The following is a 21718-nucleotide window of genomic DNA, read 5'->3' as shown; positions in this document are numbered from 1 at the left end:
CCTGCCGGCCAGCGCGGGCAACGCCGCTAAAGGGTAGGGTTTGTTTTGGTGGAACTGCGGTAGAGCTTTGTTATCTGATAGGAAACGTCAACTTGCATGTAATTAAATGCAGGGCTTAATTGGCGTGTTCATGGCTGCTGTGGATGACCATCGCGGTGGGTGAGAATAGCTCGTGGCACTGAATGGAAATCGAGCATGTAAATAACCATTAGGATTGGCAACATATGGATGATATTTTGCACATTGGCAAATATGGAAGAAAAGCAGCATGGGATGGTGAAAGCGTTCAGGGTGCTTCCAGTCTCCTTTGTGTAGCCTTCCATCACTGGTCCGAGATGTGAAATGTTGTTGGAGGAAGAGCTATTCAATGCTTTTGTTTAGAAATTAACATATGGTATATATCAATATGGAGAGCCAGCATAGTATGGCTGCCATTTATTTACCGAGCCCAATTTAAGGTGCAGGTGCTTACCGACAAAGCCCTGAACGGTTTGGGACCATCCTACCTCCGTGACCGCATCTTTGTCTACGAACCCACGCGTTCACTTCGGTCATCTGGAGAGACCCTGCTCGTGATCCCGCCTGCGTCTCAAGCGCGGTTGGTGGGGACACGAGACAGGGCCTTCTCTGTGGTGGCTCCCCGACTCTGGAACACCCTCCCCAAGGATCTCAGACAGGCCCCTACATTGGCAGTCTTCAGAAAGAATTTGAAGACCTGGCTGTTCCAATGTGCCTTCCCAGATTAATAGGAAATCTCCAATACCAAGTCCCATAAGCACTTTATTAGAACTAAGATCGCATATTGCACTCTGCACTTGCCCTATAAGCCTTATATATCACCTGTCACATCAGCACTTTTAATCTTGTACGCATTACTCTGGCCCGGCCCAGTTTTATTGTGTTCTAGCGTATTGTTATTGCTTGTGGTTTATACTGTTTTAATTGTTTTAATTGGCCTTTTGTTTGTATTGCTACATTGTGTGTTGAGGCCTTGGCCTTTGTAAGCCACATCGAGTCCTTCGGGAGATGCTAGCAGGGTACAAATAAAGTTTAATAATAATAATAATAATAATAATAATAATAATAATAATAATGGTGTGGGCATTGGACTATGATTCTGAAGACCAGGGTTCAGTTCCCTATTTGGATATGGAAATCTATTGAGTGGCCTTGGGCAAGTCATAATGAAACAATAATAATAGTTTATTTATATTCCTCCCTATCTCCCAAAGGGAACTCAGGGTGGATTACAACACACTAAAAGATACACAGAGGCAAACATCCAATGCCTCACCACAAAAGCAGACAAGGATACAATTTGTTGTCGAAGATTTTCATGGCCAGAATCACTGGGTTGACAGACATCCTCAGAGGTTATTGGAAACTAGTCAAGTAGGGTTTATATATCTGTGGAATATTCAGGGTGGGAGAAAGAACTCTTGTCTCTTTGAGGCAGGTTTTAATTGGCCACCTTGATTAGCATTGAATAGCCTTTCAGCTTCAAGGTCTGGCTGCTTGCTGCCTGGAGAAACCTTTGTTGGGGGGTATTACCTGGCCCTGATTGATTCATGTCTGGAATTCCTCTGTTTTTTGAGTGGTGTTCTTTATTTACTGTCCTGATTTTAGAGTTTTTAATATTGGTAGCCAGATTTTGAATCACAAAAATGAACAGAAAAGTGGAGCTGTCACAACATGGGAGTTGTCCATTTCCTGTGTGGAGCTCTGGTTAGCAATCTGGCTGCCAGTCTCTGCACTAGGTGAAGCTTCCAAACTGTCTTGAAAGGCAGCCCCATGTAGAGAGTGTTGCGGTAGTCCAAGCAGGATGTGTCTAAGGAGTGGACTACCATGGCCAAGTCTGGCATCAAGGTATGGGCGCATCTGGTGCACAAGTTTTAACTGTGTAGAGGTGCTCCTGGCCACCACCGACACCTGGGGTTCCAGGGTCAGTGATAAGTCCAGGAGCACCCCCAGACTGCAAAGCTGTGTCTTCAAGGGGAGTGTGACCCCATCTAACACAGGCTGCAACCCTGCACCATGATCCACCTTCTGACTGACCAAGAGTACTTCTGTCTTGTCTGGATTTAATTTCAACTTGTTAGCCCACATCCAGTTCATCACTGATGACAGGCATTGGTCCAGGACCAGGATTTCATCCATGACATTGGGTGGAAAGGAGTAATAGAGTCACACACTCTCAGCCCCAGAAAACTCTGTCATAGGTTTGGTTTAGGATTATCATAAATTGGAAAGATCTTGGAGGCACACAACAACAATATGGCAGTGTGTGTAACATAGTATATACAATATAAAGCCTTGTGTTTTAGATGGTAGCCTGTTCGTGATTCCCTGCCCTCCCATATGCTCCTCCTTCTTTTCTTTCCTAGCCATACTTTATTTCCATTAAACACCAGCTCTCCAAACTTAGTGCCATGTTTCCGTGTGAAGATAACTGATAATCTTATAGCAGCCAGCACACAGAGAAGCAGTTATACCTGGTCCAATTCACACCTTCCTTGAGTTCAGCCTTACACTACACCAATAACACTCTTGATCCCATGAGTGATGATGTGACAGCAGGTGGTGTTCCTTCTCACATCAATAGTGCCATTCCTGAGACCCTGGTCATATTCCCATAAAAAGGAAGCTTACTATTTGTTCAGACGAGAACTAGGAAAGGCTGTTACTTTGGATGACAGCTCCCAGAATCCCCCAGTTGACACAGCCGGTGTTATATTTCAAAATATAACTATTTGACTAGAGGGCTACTGACTCTGATGCCAGCAGAGTGATGTGTTTTGGAAACAGGGTTCAGCACCTTGGATAGCTTCTTTAAAGGCCATACTCAAACCTTGAATGAATTTATGCCACTGGTATAGAAGTCCCCAGTCTCCAGTGTGAACTTTTTCCTAATTTAGGCTCAAGAATATACATTGCTGGCAGAGTGCTTGGCATTCATACCAAACCTAACAACTTAACTGTTTTCCTTTTTCAACTGTGACCATGCAAATGACTATGGGAAGCTAGAAAACATAACATGCAGGAGTACTAGGATGTGACTGGAAGAGATTAATGTTTAGTCTACCATGCAAGGAGACTCATTCCCACAATCCTAGTCAGACTTCCTCATTTTACAAATCCGAAATAAGAAACAGAATTTCCTCATCTAAGTGATACAGAAAAATCAAGTTGAGGAGAGCCACTTATCTAAAAGTCTTATAGAAGTTATCTGTTTAACATTTCAGAAAGATGACCCTTTCTGAGCTGGGAAACTGGTGATACCGGTGGGCATTTTGGGAGAAGGAGAAGTGATGCTGGATCTTGCGCTCATTGTATGAGCGAGGAAAGCTAGCTTTAAATATCTAAGTAGTCTGAAGTACCTGGTTGAACACAGGCAAATAGCAGAGGTTTCGTTACAAATAATAATAATAAAAGGCCACCCTACTGGCATCTGCGCGCATCATCCGAAAATACATCACACAGTCCTAGACTGTCACAGACAGAACGCCAGCGAGTAAAACAAAACTCAGTTTATTGAGGTTACAGAACTAAAAACGCACGTAGGAAACAAAGAACAGGGCAAACACTTGACTTCAGTGTGATAAGTAACAAAAAACAGCTCAGTTTGAGCTTAAACGGTTCAAAGGGATAAACCGGGTTAAACAGAAGTATAATCCGGATTAAATCAAAAGTGCTTACTTCAGCCTGGCAAACAATGCAAACAAAAGAGGATCAACAGGAGTCAGAATGTAAACAACAGACTGGTAGCAGATTCCTCTCTGCTACTCAGAAACAGCAGGAGAATAAACCAGGATTGTTTATTCCTTCCTGCAGCGAACGAAAAGTGTGGTCGTAGTCAGGATTCAGTTTAAGGTTCAGCAGCCAACGATATCCAGGTCCAGGCACAGCAGTCAGGGTAACGGCAGTCAGCAGGGTCCCAATCCGGTCCAGAGGTCAATAGCCAAGCGTAGTCGTCTAGGAAATCCAAAGGTCTCACCGATAGCCAGCAGAAGGGATAATCCAGAATCGAAGTCAGTCAGTCCAGCGTCAATCCAGTGCGAGTAGATATTGCCCGTCAAAAAGACGACGGAGGTCCAAGGTGTCCAGTAACGAATCACACCCGTCTTCAGGAAGTTCCCCAACAAAAGCCCAAGCGTCCGTCCAGATTACCTTGCCCAACGCAATTAGACATTGGTCCCAAACCCCAATTTATCCCAGTTCAAGCTCATCATCGCTGTCAGCTGCCATCCCAATTCCAGGTGCCCCAACATCATCATCCTCATCAGAGCTTAAGCACCTTTGACTACGCCCCACAGCATCCCCAGCTGTGGATCCCGCTCCATCCCTCCAGCCAGTCCATGGGTCTGATCCTGCAACCCGCCAATCACCTCCCATGCTTTCATTGCCTGTTTCCCCAACACCCAAATCCTCCCTCACACGAGTCCATTCCATGTCGTCCTCCTCCGAGCTGGCCATCTCTTCCTCCAAACCCTCAGAAAAACCCTCAAATGAGTCCTCATCTGTCGGGTCTGTAAACAAATCCCGGAGCCGTTTTCTTTCACGCTCCTCGAAAGAGTCTGACTCTCGAGGAGTCTTATGACCCCTTCTTCTATTACCGGAGCCCGAAGGCTCAACCATAACATAGACACTTGGGAAGTGTTCAACTTGTGATTTTGTGATATGTAATCCATCATATCTATCTTGTTTGCTGTGTCATACAATGTCGTTGTGTCAATAATAATTAATCTTTATTTGTATTCCGCTTTTCTCCCTAAAACGGGACCCAAAGTGGCTCACAACACTGTGTAAAAGACAGTATAAAACAATGTACGTATATAAAACACAACCCATAAACCATTTTTACAATCAGAGATAAGTATACATATTTAGAAACATTCATTGAATACAATTATTGGAAGCTATTCAACAAGACAGATGGTAAGGTTAACTCCACTCAATAAAAGTTAGCTTTCCTGTCATTACATCTAAGTGTCATCAAAATCAGAAAGGGTTTTATCCTGCAGTTCAGTAACACAAACAGCTATGTACAAAAATCAGGTTCTCCCCTTCTCGTACTTTCAGCAAATTCTCCAGCGTAGATCTCTCACACTAACTTTAATCAACAACACCAGTAAACAACCATCATGTTGGCTGAGCTGCTTTTATACAGGACACAGCTAATCAAATATAGTATTGCATCATTCCTGGTGTTTTGGCATTACCTCATGGTTTCATCACAAACTTAAACTTGCCTTGTCAGTTTGACCTTGCAATTAGCCACCTGGATATGCTGTCATACTTGGTTTCTTGCCAAATTCCAACAATCATCCCCCACCTAATAGTGTTAGGAGAGATACTATGGGTCCTACAGCCCAAATAATTCCATCGTCCTTGTAGATAGCCATCATGACTGATTGTCACTGACTGCCTTATCTTTCATGACTTGGTGTAATCACTTGTGTAATAATGGATAACAAGTGCAGTAGAAACATGTTGAGCCCATAACCTTAGAAAGGGTGAATGGAGATGGTTTATAGCAGAGATCATGATTGATGAGTAAGGGACCAGTGTAAAGAAATAAAGCAAAATACCTTCTTATAAGAGCTCCATATTTTAGAGAAATTATTTGGGACGATACATTTATCTATCTGACAGAAGACTGGTGAAAAGGGGAGAAGTGGGCCAAAAATACCCCTGAGACAGTTTCTACCATAGGACATGAGGTTCAGGACTGGGGTACAAACTGGGAAGGCATATTAGGTCTCTCAGACTATCCAGCTCTAATGCTATGGCTCTCTGAGGCATTTTTATCTCATCACTGCTAAGCATGGTTTCATTCTAACTATGCTGGCTTTTGTATTGGATCACATGTCGGACACTTCCCAAGTGTATTATTATTATTATTATTATTATTATTATTATTATTATTATTATTATTATTATTAGACACTTGGGAAGTGTCCGACATGTGATCCAATACAGGAGAAGACCTGACTATGGCTCACGAATGGGACCCTGAAGAAGGAGACAGAAGGCCTGATCCTTGCAGCCCAGGAGCAAGCCATCAGAACAAATGCAATTAAAGCCAAGATTGAAAAATCAGCTGATCACCCAAAATGCAGACTGTGCAAGGAAACCGACGAAACCATTGATCATATCCTCAGCTGCTGTAAAAATAATTGCACAGACTGACTACAAACAGAGGCACAACTATGTGGCAGAAATGATTCATTGGAACTTATACCTCAAGTAGCACCTCCCAGCAGTAAAGAACTGGTGGGATCACAAACCTGCAAAAGTATTGGAGAATGAGCACGCAAAGATACTGTGGGACTTCTGAATCCAGACTGACAAAGTTCTGGAACACAACACACCAGACATCACAATTGTGGAAAAGAAAAAGGTTTGGATCATTGATGTTGCCATCCCAGGGGACAGTCGCATTGACGAAAAACAACAGGAAAAACTCAGCCGCTATCAGGACCTCAAGATTGAACTTCAAAGACTCTGGCAGAAACCAGTGCAGGTGGTCCCGGTGGTGATGGGCACATTGGGTGCCGTGCCAAAAGATCTCAGCCGGCATTTGGAAACAATAGACAATGACAAAATTACGATCTGCCAACTGCAAAAGGCCAGCCTGCTGAGATCTGCGCGCATCATCCGAAAATACATCACACAGTCCTAGACACTTGGGAAGTGTTCGACTTGTGATTTTGTGATATGAAATCCAGCATATCTGTCTTGTTTGCTGTGTCATAATAATAATAATAATAATAATAATAATAATAATAATAATAATAATAATAATAATAATAATAAGTTTCTCTTTTCCTTCTCCTGTGAAGCTCTCTGAGGCCCCTTCCACATAGCTGTATAAAATCCACATTGGGTTTTGGGGTTTTCATGCAGAAATGTATTAAAATACATCCAAAATGTGCATATATGCAAATACAAGTATTTCAAAATCTGAAAAATGAAATCCAAGATACTTCTGATCCCAAGCATTTTGGATACGATACTCAACTTGTAAAGCCAGTATGGCTGCAACTCTTCTACGATAACCCTGTGACAAGTTTCAGAGGCACATCCTTTTATTAAGACAATGCATTCCATGAGAACTGTTGGTTATACAGCTTCCCTAAATCTTCTATTTTAAAAGAGACTTCTTCCCTCTCAATTGATGGTGATATAATCTAAGGGGTGCATATTTACACGTACTTGTGAGTGTGTGTTTGTGTAAAGGAGGAACAATAGATTGCAGTTGTCACTTCTGTGCTGAGGTTAACTCAGACTATCAATGCAACTTTGTGCAATGCTTGGGGAGCCCTAATAGGGTTTATGACAAGCTTAAATGTGCTGTGGTCTATTGCTCTGTCCTCTTGGATCATGTTGTGCCCTTGGAAAATTCAAAGGCAAGATTCCCTTTGATAAATTTTCTTTATTTGGGGCTAATAAACTCAGCCTCATGGTAGAGAGGCAAAGGTAATGGCTTTTCAATCCTAGAAACAATGGCTTCTTGTTAGGAGTCCCTGGTAATCAAGATCTCTATAATAAATCACATGTCTCTGTAATCTAGAGTAAAAAGAAGACACTAATTTTTATTTCTTTGCAACCTCTTTTGAGATATATATATATATCCCTTCCTCTTAGTCTGCAGTGGAAATTTAAAAGGGGGCAGGCATGGCAAAACAATGAGTCATTTACAAGGTCCTGCAAGCTCATCCCCCACCCCCAAGCTGAAAGGTATGCAAACTCAGTGCTGTTGATTCCTTCATTGGGTTTATCCATCTTTTGTACAACTTTCCACTTTATTACTGAATCATGTCTTCTTAAGATATATAACAGTCTCTTTTAGTCATCTTAGCTTCTAGGGAACTTTGAGGAATGTAAAGTAAATACAATCCCATCCATAAAGATGGAGAAATCAGACAACCATGTAATCCAGAAGTAAGTGACCTTTTGGATGCCAGATTTCAAAAAGTAATTCTAAGTTTTCAGTTTCATATTTATTTAGGAATACGCAACAACAGGCCACTTACAAATGCTTTTTTAAGTTGTCTCTTTATATTCGTCTGGATTAAATAAAAATTCTTGATATGTATTTACTAATTATGTAGATTACCTAGTTTAACTTCTGCAAGCAGGCTGGCTGGAGTGGAGTGGAGTGGAGTGGAGTTTCTGTGCCAGCAGGCATTTGGGGAACTATGAAGGGAACACTGCTAGGGAGGTTGTGGGTGGGATAATTGGGGAGAGGAATTGTGAGTTTTAAATGTAATTTTAATTATATTTCCTTTATTTTTACTATATTTAACCTAAATTGACACAGTACTATTTAATTGTTTTTAATTTTTTTAAATTTGCATTGTTTTAAACCAGGGGTCCCCAAACTTTTTAAACAGGGGGCCAGTTCACTGTCCCTCAGACCGTTGGAGGGCCGGACTATAGTTTTAAAAAAAACAAACTATGAACAACTTTCTATGCACATTACACATATCTTATTTTGAAGTAAAAATACAAAACAAAACGGGAACAAATACAGCTTCACTATTAATAATAATGATGATGATGATGATGATGATGATGATAGAGGGTTGGAAGAGATCCCTTGGGCCATCTAGTCCAAGCCCTTCAGCTTTTGTGCACCAAAACATAATCAAAGCACCCGACAGATAGCCACCCAATAATAATATTAATAGTAATAATAATAATAACCCCCCCGCAGGTGCCACCTTGACGTGGTGGTGGGGGGGCTTAACCATTCCGAGGATGCTGAGGGCTGTGCTGGCGGTAGTGTAACTACCGGCAGGTCCAACCAAGCCAGAGAGGCCTCAGCTGAGGAATGGAACCAAGTGCACCTAACGCATTAGCATTATGGAGAATCAAACCAAAACCAAGTCTATACTGGCTCGGTCGTCGCCCAGGATAAAAAGGACCGCGGTGGATGCTGCTGATTCTGGACATCTGTGATGCCTCATGGGCCCTGTAGTCCTGTTCCTAGTACTATTGTGGCAGATGAAGATGAAAACATGGGGTTTTCGCCGGTGCAACAAAAGCCGGAGTCTCTTCACCTGCCGGATGTTGATGTTTGCCCTCAAGAATTCAGTAAAACAGGCCTTGGGCAGAACTCCCCTCCGTTTCCCAGGAAGGAATCTTATTCTAGAGACAGAGGAGTTAGAGAGGCCCAACGGAGGAGTTTACGGATCGCTGCCAAACAACAGGCTGATTAGGCCTGCTTCCCTTGGGAAATTCTAAGGAGTCTTGCATCTGGGCAGAGTTGGGTTTCGCTTCTTGTTCTCTAGGGAAAGAGATTTGTTGGCGGGAAAACGAGACCCAATATAGGTGTTTGGCGCGGGAGATTCTTTGCGGAGTCAATTGATCAGCTTCAGGAGAGAGATCGTGTGTGGACTTCGTAACTCCAGTTCCTTGCTTCCTGGATCAAGCTTTCAAGCCTTTGCCTTGCCTTGCTGTTTAACCACGGACCCTGCTCCACGTTTCACGTTTTGCCTTGTTTCTAGTCATGGACCTAGCCAAGAACCAAGTTTATTTCCAGCCTTGTTGTCAAGCTTCATTGGACTTCCAAGACTCTGACATTTCCCCCACACTATTGCTTGGCAAAAGTGTGTGTTTCGGTCAAGTGGATTTAAAACTTTGAACTCTAATATCATTTATTGGACAATACATTTTTGGACTATATTTGACCTCATTTGAAAGGTCTGCTTCTGAACTATATTCTTCACTTGTTTTTATTGCTTTTATATATTTCCTTAATAAAGATATTAGATAGAGATTGGCCTCCGTGTACGGTTATTGGTGCCCAGCAGCCAGGGGTCTGACAACATCCATCGACAAGTGAGCTACAGAATCATCAAAACCCAAATGAACAGTCACAGAAGCGGCAGAAATATACAATGCTAGAAAACCGCACAGTCATGAAATGCTATTACAACTCTGAACCTGAAAAGCACGGCTACCAAAAAAGGATGCATCAGCTATGGAAACAAGAGTACCCTGACTCACAGATAACAGAACCCCGACTGGCTGACCAACGAAGATTCATAATCAGAAACAAAGTGTTCAGTGAAGTTGAACTCGAAGAAATCCAGAAAATCTGCAAAGCAAATTACCATCAGACCACAGCACAGACAGCAGCAGAGACTCCAGCAACACTTGGAATGGTGGAACAGATTGAACCAGAAGAAAGTGTGAAGCCTTTGCAAGAATTTGAAGAACCAGCACTTGAAACACCTGTTGAACCACCAGGAACCTTGACAGCAAGACAACAAGAGCTCAAGGATAAGATCATGGCTCATGCTGCAGCAAATGCAATAAGACAGCGGCTCCCAACTCTAAAAACAGTGCCCAAGAGACACCTGGCGCCTCTCATGAAAGATGTGAATGCAGTACTCTCCACTGTCCAGATAACATCAATTGAACAAACAAACCAGTATGCCTACAGTGCAGCAGTGATAGTAACAGAAGAGCTTGGGCTCCTACAACCAAGGCAGCCCCAAAGCAAATTGACTGGAAAACCAAAGTGGAAGGTCAGGCTAGAGTTGAAAATCAAGAAACTCAGATCAGATGCAAGTAACCTGAAAAATATGAAAGAGAGGAAACTGAAGAATGACAAAATCAAGCAATACCTGATCAGAAAGTACTGGCTGAACACCAGAAAAATTGAAGAAGCTTTGGAAATCATGAAAGAACAAATTACAGCAACAGCCAGAAAAATTGAAAGATATGAAGCCAGAGTCATCCAGTACAGACAAAATCAACTGTTTCAATCAGACCAAAGACGGTTCTACCAGAGCCTGAACCAAACAACAGACACAGTAACCATAAAGCCAGATAAAACTGCAACAACAAAGTTCTGGAAAGAACTTTGGGAAAATAATAAGAACTACAACAAAAACGCTGGGTGGATAAAGGAGTTTGAAGGAAAATTCTCACAGAACAAAATGGAACAGATGGAAATAACAACTGAAATGATCAGCAAACGAGTGCAAAAACTCAAGAACTGGACATCGCCTGGTAGTGATCAACTTCATGGATTTTGGCTCAAACATCTGATTAGTTTACATGGAAAAATAGCCCAACAATTCAATGAGATGCTGCAGAAAGGAAGTATCAGTGAATGGCTAACAACTGGAAGAACATACCTGATACAAAAGGATCCAGCAAAAGGAGCAGCACCAGGAAACTACAGGCCAATAACGTGTCTGCCCACTATGTTTAAACTACTGACTGGCATCATAGCTGACAGAATTCAAGACTATCTTGAAGAAAACAGATGAACAGAAAGTCAACAAACGGAAAAGCAGGGGCACAAAAGACCAGTTATTGATTGACAAAATGATTCTGGAGAACTGTAAAAGCCGAAAAGCTAATCTTCACATGACACGGATTGACTACAAAAAGGCCTTTGACTCACTCCCACACAGCTGGATCATCAAGTGCCTGGACGCCATCAGGATTAGTAAAAACGTTGGCACCTTCATTGAAAACATGATGGAGCACTGGAAAACTGAACTGTTTGTTGGAAATGAAAGCTATGGACTTGTCAACATCAGAAGAGGAATTTTCCAGGGAGACTCATTGTCCCCTCTGCTTTTCATTATTGCCATGATCCCTCTGTCAACAATCTTACAAAAAACAAATCTCGGCTATCAAACATCTAAGAATTCTCACAAAATTTCACATTTGATGTACATGGATGACCTGAAGCTGTATGGGAAAACGGAAACTGAAATCCAGTCTCTGACTAACACTGTCCGAATTTTTAGCACTGATATCAGCATGGAGTTTGGCTTGGACAAATGTTCGACAGTGGCATTGAAGAAGGGAAAAATCATTGAAAGTGAGGGCATAGATATGCCTAATGGCCAAACGATAAAGTGTCACCACCAGAGGCCTATAAATATCTGGGCATATTACAGCTGGACAACATCAAGCATGAACATGTGAAGACTGTGGTCAGCAAAGAATACACACAAAGGGTCAGAAAAATTCTCAAAAGCAAGCTCAATGGAGGCAACACCATCAAGGCCATAAACACCTGGGCCATACCTGTCATAAGATATACTGCTGGCATTATAAACTGGACATAGGCGGAACTGGACAATTTGGACAGAAAAACAAGAAAACTCATGACCATTCATCATTCACTGCACCCTCGCAGTGATGTTGACTGGCTATATCTGCCTAGAAGATCAGGGGGCAGAGGACTCTTACAAGTAAAACAAGCAGTCAAAGAAGAAGAACATGCCCTGGCAGAATATGTAAAGCAAAGTGAAGAACCTGCATTGATTGAAGTCAAAAATCAGAAACTCCTCAAAGCACAGCAGACAAAGAATCAGTACAAGAAAACCACACTACAAACTAGAGCTGACAGCTGGCACAACAAAACATTGAATGGAAAGTTCCTTGACAAAATTGAAGGAAAAGCTGATAAGGAGAAGACCTGGCTCTGGCTCACAAATGGGACCCTGAAGAAGGAGACAGAAGGCCTGATCCTTGCAGTACAGGAGCAAGCCATCAGAACAAATGCAATTAAGGCCAAGATTGAAAAATCAGCTGATGACCCAAAATGAGCAAGGAAGCTGATGAAACCATTGATCATATCCTCAGCTGCTGTAAGAAAATTGCACAGACAGACTACAAACAGAGGCACAACTATGTGGCCCAAATGATCCATTGGAACTTATGCCTCAAGTACCACCTCCCAGCAGCAAAGAACTGGTGGGATCACAAACCTGCAAAAGTATGGGAAAATGAGCATGCAAAGATACTGCGGGACTTCCGAATCCAGACTGACAAAGTTCTGGAACACAACACACCAGACATCACAGTTGTGGAAAAGAAAAAGGTTTGGATCATTGATGTTGCCATCCCAGGTGACAGTCGCATTGACAAAAACAACAGGAAAAACTCAGCCGCTATCAGGACCTCAAGATTGAACTTCAAAGACTCTGGCAGAAACCAGTGCAGGTGGTCCCGGTGGTGATGGGCACACTGGGTGCCGTGCCAAAAGATCTCAGCCGGCATTTGGAAACAATAGACAATGACAAAATTACGATCTGCCAACTGCAAAAGGCCACCCTACTGCACGCATCATCCGAAAATACATCACACAGTCCTAGACACTTGGGAAGTGTTCAACTTGTGATTTTGTGATATGAAATCCAGCATATCTATCTTGTTTGCCGTGTCATAATAATAATAATAATAATAATAATAATAATAATAATAATAATAGTAATAATAATAATAATAATATTTAAAATACCATAATAAGCAGGGTTGGAAGAGACTCCTTGGGCCATTTTGTCCAACCCTCTTCTGCCTTTGTTCACCAAAAGCAAGAGCAAAGCACCCCTGACAGATGGTCACCCAGCCTCAATGTAAATAATAATAATAATAATAATAATAATAATAATAATAATAATAATAATAATAATAATAATACTGGGATCTGCGCACATCATCCGAAAATACATCACACAGTCCTAGACACTTGGGAAGTGTTCGACTTGTGATTTTGTGATATGAAATCCAGCATGTCTATCCTGTTTGCTGTGTCATAATAAAATAATAATAGAAATAAAAATAATGAAGACGGTTGGAAAAGACCCCTTGGGCCATTTGGTCCAACCCTCTTCTGCCTTTGTGCACCAAAAGCACAGCAAAGCACCCCTGACAGATGGCCTCAATGTTAATAATAATAATTATAATAAAATGAGGAGGGTTGGAAGAGACCCCTTTGGGCTGTTTAGTCCAACCCTCTTCTGCCATAATAACAACAACAACAATAATAATAATAGGAATCCCGGTTATCTGTATCTCCCCACTCATGGCTGCCTCTGCTGCTGGGTCTGCCTCCCCCTCCTCCGAGCCTCCTCCTGGGGCAGCCCGAGGAAGGGAGCACCATTGAGCCAGAGAGAGCTCAAGAGAGGGAGGAGGACTTTTCTCTCCCTCTTCCTCGGGCTGCCCCAGGATGATACCACAGAGGAGGGGGAGGCAGACACAGCAGCCATGGAAGAGGAAACTCTTTCCCTCTGCTAAGGGCTCAAGCCTTGGGAGAAATCCGGAGTGTATTGCTAATCAGCAATATGCTCCCGGTTTCCCTGAGCCGGGCCTTTGGTGGAGGGAAGAAACTCTACCCTTCGAATTTCTCCCAAGGCTTGAGCCCTTAGTGGAGGCAAAGACTCTTTCCCTCCACAAAGGGCTCAAGCCTTGGGAGAAATCCAGGCCTTTGGTGGAGGGAAAAAACTCTTTTCCTCTGCTAAAGGCTCGAGCCTTGGGAGAAATCTGGAGCATATTGCTAAACAGCGTATTGCTAAACTCCGAGCGTGAAAACACACCTTAATAATTATTAATCAATTAATTAATAATTAAAATACCTTTTAAGTGGTGGTAAAGGCGGAAAGGCAAGGCTCCTCCACGACTTGTGCAGGGAGAGGGAGAAGCCAGGAGAGGCTCAAAGGCTCGTGCAGCAGAAAAGTGGTGGGAAAGGCAGAAGGGCAAGGCTCCAAGGCTTGTGCAGGGAGCGGGACAAGGCAGGAAAGGCGGTAAAGCTGCGGGGGCTGGAGAAATGGCTCCAATGGGCCACATGTGGCCCATGGGCTGTAGTTTGGGGGCCCCTGTTTTAAGCTGTGACCATATTGTGTGGTTGTTAGCCACAGAAATGAAAAATTAAAAAATGGTTGACTAAATAGGCTTTTCTCATAACAGTAGTACTATATTTGCTAAGTATCACAAAATTACATGCAAACAATAAGTTACTGATATATAATGAATGAAATATAATGTGTAGAATATATTAGTGAAATCAATACAGTGCTTTTAATTTTTTTATCTGATATATATATATATATATATATATATATATATATATATATATAGTTTTAGAAGCATAAGAAGCAGAGATATGAAGCCTCCACTCCCTACTTCTTTTCCTCCTTTTCTTCCTTAAAAGAAGGAAGATAGAATTCACTTTAGTTCAGTTTTATTATACAGTTACAGACCTGTTCAAAATACAAATGGAACATCAGAGGTCTGCATTTTCACAAATGATATTTAAATGCAAAGACAAGTATAAAATAAAAAATGAAAATACTTGAGACAAGAAAAGTTGGTCTATACTTAAACAGACAAAGTATTTTTTTACAAAATGCTGATGAGAATTAGAAATGAGCAGAGAAATCTTGCCTTCATTTCCTTCATTACTTCATTATTTTAAGATAATATGTGTAGTTCATCAATTACAAGTTACACAAAAATGACATAGGATTATGTTTCTATCAAAACCACTAATGAGGGGAAATACACCTCGATACTTGTCTAATAGACTGAGAAGGAAGAATGAAATGAAGTCTTATCAGCCAGTAGATAGAGGTTGTTTGACTTCTCTTTCTTTGGAAGTTTTAAAATTCCTTCTTTGGAGGCTTTTATACAGAGGCTGGATCGATCTTTGACTGTGCTTTTCCTACATGGCAGAGGGTTGGACTAGATGGCCCATGAAGTCTCTTCCACCTTTATGATTCTGTGGTTCTAATTATCCAAATAATTGACATGGCCTTTCATAAAGTATCAAATATAAGCCAAGATCAATCGAATAACAGGTTTAACAAGTAACAGATCTAGGATACAGTGTTTTAATATCCTTAATCCAAAAAGCAAGAACACATTGTTCCTAGTAAATCTGTATAAAAATACAGAAAGAGTGAATGGTTGTAACTTACTGGTAAACTTGTGCTTCCTGGCAGCGTCTATGGCAGTGGAGTGGTGAATGTACTTTGGATTTTATTCAAACTTTTAAACAGCTATTCATGGTCTTAGATGAGACCCATTCAGCTGAAATAGATTCAGCAATGTGGATAGTTCCTTTAAAGTTCAGATGAAAACCCTGAGTTTATTCATTATCCCACATGAAAGCTTCCAGCCTCCCATTGAACCCAAGCTCATATATGGATCCTTCTGGAGACTCAATAACCCAAATAATCACCAGCCTAATCAAAATCTGAATGTCAGGGATGAAGCTTTACAACAGAATGAGAACAAGTAGATGGTGCACATTTGGACAAACAAAATAAAACAAAAAGAACACAACATGCATTCTGAAGAGCCAGCTTGGGGCAGTGGTTTAGATTGTGGACTAGAATTCTCAGAGACCAGGATTCAAATCCCTACCTAGTCACTGAAACCCATTTGAGGACCTTGAGCAAGTCACACTCAGACTTAGAGGAGAGCAAAGATAACCTCTAGGCTTGAGCGATCCATGAAAAAATTGATTCTAAACTCGTTTCAAAAGTAGGGGGCGCCAGCGTTTCGTTTCTGATGTCATTTCCGAATTTTGCCCCCCCCAAAAATTCGAAATTAACGGAAATTCGTTATTTTCTAAATTAATTCGTTAATGGCGGACACGCATGCGCAGTGGCAAAAAAAACAGCACGAGGGGAGATTTTACAGGACTCTCACGCCCTCATTTTTTGAGTGATCTTCTTCAAACTTGGTACAGTGGTAGAACACATTTAACACTGATAGCTCACCAAAATTTGGAACATTTCCCTTATCCTCTGATTTTTGGCGAATTTTCATAGCTTTTATAATAAACCATTTTTTAATAATTGCAGAAATCTGTTCCTGGTTTGAAAGTCTTATTTCCTGTTTCATTGGGTTGTCTTTACTGTGAAAGTCATTGTTCTACTTCAGAAACTTTGTTTTTGTGGCTGAAACTTTGTTAAATTGGTGGACCAAACCATAATATGTTCCATCCATGTCGCTTGCACAAAGTTCAGGCAGTGTCATAGATTTTGCCATGTTTCTATGACAGAACCAATTAGGAAATGACATTTATCACCCAGGAACAGAAATCATAGTACACCATCAAATCCTTCCTGACAGATGGCCATCAGCCTCTGAATAAGGAAATTAGTTCCTGGTTTGAAAGTGCTATTTCCTGTTCCATTGGCTTTTCTGGGCTGAGAGTGTGTGACTTGCCCAAGTGGGTGGCAGAGTGGGGAATCATGCCACAATTGGAGTCCAAAATTCAAACCTCTTCCTCCCTCCTTCTCTCTAAACTTCTCATACCTTCCAAGAATTCACATACTGTATGAAAGTTTGGTCAAGATGGTCAGAGGAGGGCAACTAAAATGATCTAGGGTCTGGAGAACAAGCCCTATGAGGAGTGGCTTGAAGAACTGGGCATGTTTAGCCTGCAGAAAAGAAAGCTGAGAGGAGACATGATGTATAATATGTGAGGGGAAGTCATAGAGAGGAGGGAGCAAGCTTGTTTTCTGCTGCCCTGCAGACTAGGACACTGAACAATGGCTTTAAACTACAGGAAAGGAGATTTCACCTGAACATTAGGAAGAACTTCCTCACTGTGAGCTGTTCAGCTGTGGAACTCTCTCCCCGGGCTGTGGTGGAGGTTTCTTCTTTGGAGGCTTTTAAGCAGAGGCTGGATGGCCATCTGTTGGGAGGGATTGGATGGTGTCTTCCTGCCTGGCAGAAGGGGTTGGGCTGGATGGCCCACGAGGTCTCTTCCAACTCTACTGTTCAATGACGCTATGATTCTAAGTGAGGACAAAAGGGGGTGGGGAATGTTAAGAGGAGAGAGGGCCTGGAACACCTGGGAATTGTAGTTTGCAAGTGGGCATAGTATTATTGGAGAAACGTTTGCTTCAGCCCAATGCTTTTATAAATGGTCAATATTCAGAGGCTTCCTTCTCCTGCATTTTGAAAGCTATTATGATGAAATTTGCCAGAATGGAAGCAAAAATTAAGTACTCTTAGCCTATCAAGTTTCATAATGTTTGACCCATCCACTGATTTTTGGGGATTTCTGAAGCAACATTTTTTTAAAATGTTAGCAGATCGATAGCCACGCCTCCCTGTCCTTCTTCCTTCCACTTTGATTGGCTTGCTAAGGCTTCTGGGAAATGGAGTTTTTTCTCTCGTTATGGCGAATTGCTTCATTAATGGTCAATATTCAGAGGCTTCGTTCTCCTGCATTATGAAAGCTATTATGATGAAATTTGCCAGAATGGAAGCAAAAATTAAGTACTCTTTGCCTATCAAGTTTCATAATGTTTGACCCATCCACTGATTTTTGGGGATTTCTGAAGCAACGTTTTTTTAAAATGTTAGTAGATCGATAGCCACGCCTCCCTGTCCTTCTTCCTTCCACTTTGATTGGCTTGCTAAGGCTTCTGGGAAATGGAGTTTTTTCTCTCGTTATGGCGAATTGCTTCATTAATGGTCAATATTCAGAGGCTTCGTTCTCCTGCATTATGAAAGCTATTATGATGAAATTTGCCAGAATGGAAGCAAAAATTAAGTACTCTTTGCCTATCAAGTTTCATAATGTTTGACCCATCCACTGATTTTTGGGGATTTTTGAAGCAACATTTTTTTAAAAAATGCTAGCAGATTGATGTCCATGCCTCTCCCTCCCTCCCTCTTCCGCTCTGATTGGCTGAGAGGCATGCCAACATGGCTTCTCCTCTCAGAGGGGCTACAGCTTCATCCGAAGACATCAGAAACAAACGAAAAAAGGTACTTTTATTATTCAAATTCGTAATATTTGTAAGGGCAGTGAGCAGATGGTTCAATATTAATTCAAAATTGCTTACGAAACGAATTTTTAATGAATTTAACGAAATAACGAAAAATTTGCTCTAGTAACCTAATAACCTCCTCTGAACATATCTTGCCAGGAAGATTCTGTGAAAGTTTTATCTTAAGGTTGTCATAGAGCCATTCCAGACAGACCCTATATCCCAAGATATGATCCCAGGTTTTCTGCTTTAAACTGGATTATATGAGTCCGCACTGCCATATAATATGGGATAAACAGAAAACCTGGGATCAGATCCTGAGATATAGGGCCTGTCTGGAAGGGCTCATAGACTAAATATGTTTTGAAGTTACACAAAAGCAAACAATACGTTTTTTAAAAGATTGGTAACCCCAAACCCAGCTTGGAATGACATGTGTAACAGAAAGCCTTATTTTATTGGGGATTTTTGTCTGTGTTATTTAATGTTGATTCAGTGATAAAGGTGGGCAGGAGTTAGCTACTGCTGATTGGATGTAAGTCACCATGGTAACGTAGCTGCTTCTGTAGAAATGTAACCATTTTGAAGCTAGCACGAAAGGGGTGGAGCTAGCTGGATGAAAAAGGAGGGAATGTTTTAAAAAGAGTTCAGTTATGTTCATGTTTCTAGTGAGGGAAACTAGAGGAAAGACTGGTGTGTGTATGGGGTTCAGTTATTAAAGTTCTCTAGCCGGTGAGCTAGGAAGAAGTCTGAAATTCAGTTAGTAAAGTTCTCTAGCCGGTGAGCTAGGAAGAAGTCTGAAATTCAGTTAGTAAAGTTCTCTAGCCGGTGAGCTAGAAAGAAGATATCTGAAGTCAGTTAGGTTTAGGTTTCCAGTGAGATAGAGCTGAGGAAAAGGAATACTGTTGAGACAAAGTTTCAGTCAAGTGGTTGATGTTAAGGAATGAAAGATATTATCCATATGATGTACAAATGAAACTGAAGAAGTAAACCTTTGCAACAAGTTACACTTTTTGGACTAGAGAAACCATAAATAAATAATTCTTTGTTTTTAATAAAGACAGTGTTCCTGAGTGGTGAATTGCTCTATTTGGAGTCAGCGGAGGATTTGTCTCACATACTTCCCCTCAGTGTCACATCCTCTCATACATGCACATGCACAGACTCAAGTTTTATAGCTGGCAGTGGCTGGGATCCTGAAAGAAGGATTGCCCCCTGTCATAGTGGGATTTGAGAGATCCCATATTGAAAAGGCGTGGCAAAGGTGTGGGATATTAAGAAAAAGATTCCCTTAGCCTAAATGTAAAGGGCTTTGGGCAGGGTGTCCCACATTTAATGGTGGCAGTGGTTGGGATCTTGAAAGAGAGATTTCCCCCTGCCTGTTTGAGAAGCCACTCTTGTGCCTTTTGTGAAGTGAGCCTTGCAACATGTAATCAATTCTTGTTACATTTCTGACAAACTGCAGGAATCAACTTCTTCCTTTAGGTAAAATAAGTGAAAGAAAAACCACAAGCATAATATCATTTGATACAAACAGAATAGATTTTTGAGCTGCCTCATAAAGTAAGGAATGGGAATAAGATAGAAATGTCAAACCTTTCTGATTTATACTATAATTTGCTCAACTTGTTTAAGGAAATGCTTCTTCTGAATCTAAATTTTCAAGATTCATGCTTTTATTCAAAGATCTCATCTACATCTTAGTGAAATAGCTTTATATATGGCTGACATACCTCTTCTGAAACTGAAACTGCTCTCAGACTTCATCCAGTGAAGTGCAGATTATTGTAGACCTGTAGTTAGAAGATTCTGTTCTGTCACGTTTCTTAAAATTATATTTATAATGGAATAATGGCTTCAAGCCAGTTGGCTATTCTTATTAATATGAGTAAATGAAGTGGCCATTAAAGGTTCAGCCATAATGAAAGCATTAGCCGACAATAGTTCAGTCACTAATGAATATTATCCAAGGCTTTCTCACATTTGTACTGGGGAATTGGTGACCTATGCTCAAGCTGAATGACCGGAAATCACTATGATTCTCAAGTATTTTTTAATAAAAAATGTCTATAATTTTTTTCTAAACCATTAAAAATATCAGTATTTTTTAAATATTGGAGAAATGAGTTCCAAAACATTGACTGGAATATTTTGAAAACAATAAGGGATGGGGGTTGAGAAGAACAGTACCTTTAAGACATACTAATTTATTTCAGCATGAGATTTTGTAGATTTCTGCGCATTTATTTATTTATTTACTGGGTTTATATCCCGCCCTTCTCACCCCAGAGAGGGACTCAAATCGGCCTTACAGAAAGGCAGCAATTTGATGCCATGAGCATACAAGCACACAGTAAAAATAAACATATACATTAAAACCAAAAATCAAACAACAATATTAAAAACAATTATTAAAATCACATAATCCAAAATCAAAATCCAAGGCCATTACATTAATTATTCTATATACTCATATTGCACTAACTTGTTAGCCAAAAGCTTGGTCCCATAAACAGGTTTTTACTTTCTTTCTAAAGGTTAGGAGTGAGAGGTTGCTCTGATTTTATTGGGGAGGGAGTTCCATAGCTGGGGGGCCGCAACTGAGAAGGCCCTGTCTCTCCTCCCCACCAACTGTGCCTGCGAAGGAAGGAGGACTGAAAGCAGGGCCTCCCCAGAAGATCATAACCTCTGAGGTGGATCATAGATGGAGATACGTTCGGACAGGTAAGCTGGGCTGGAACCATTTAGGGCTAAAGCCAGCAATTTGAATTGTGCTCGGTAGCAGACTGGCAGCCAGTGGAGCTCACGTAACAAGGGGGTTGTGTGCGCCTTGTACGCCTCAGATGAAGTCATTAATTATAATTACATAGTTGGGGAGGAAGGAATAAGAGCAGAATGGGGCACAGAAAGATGCATATTATATTATTACTATTATTATCTTTATTTCTTCCCCACCTTTTTTTCCATGGGGACTGAAGGCCATTTACAATAACATAATACAACCCAATACATTTAAAAACATGGCAAAATAAAAAAAATATTTGACATTGGACATAAAAACTTCAAAATATTGTGCAAAATGATACAGGTCTGTCAAGCAACTTGTTGCACCCCAAGGCTGCGTGAGCACTCTGAGAAACAGACAGGAAACTAGTATAACACACAAG

The sequence above is a fragment of the Anolis carolinensis genome, chromosome 3, assembly GCF_035594765.1.
Source record: "Anolis carolinensis isolate JA03-04 chromosome 3, rAnoCar3.1.pri, whole genome shotgun sequence".
NCBI classification, from domain to species: Eukaryota; Metazoa; Chordata; class Lepidosauria; order Squamata; family Dactyloidae; genus Anolis; species Anolis carolinensis.
This window is presented reverse-complemented; position numbering follows the sequence as displayed.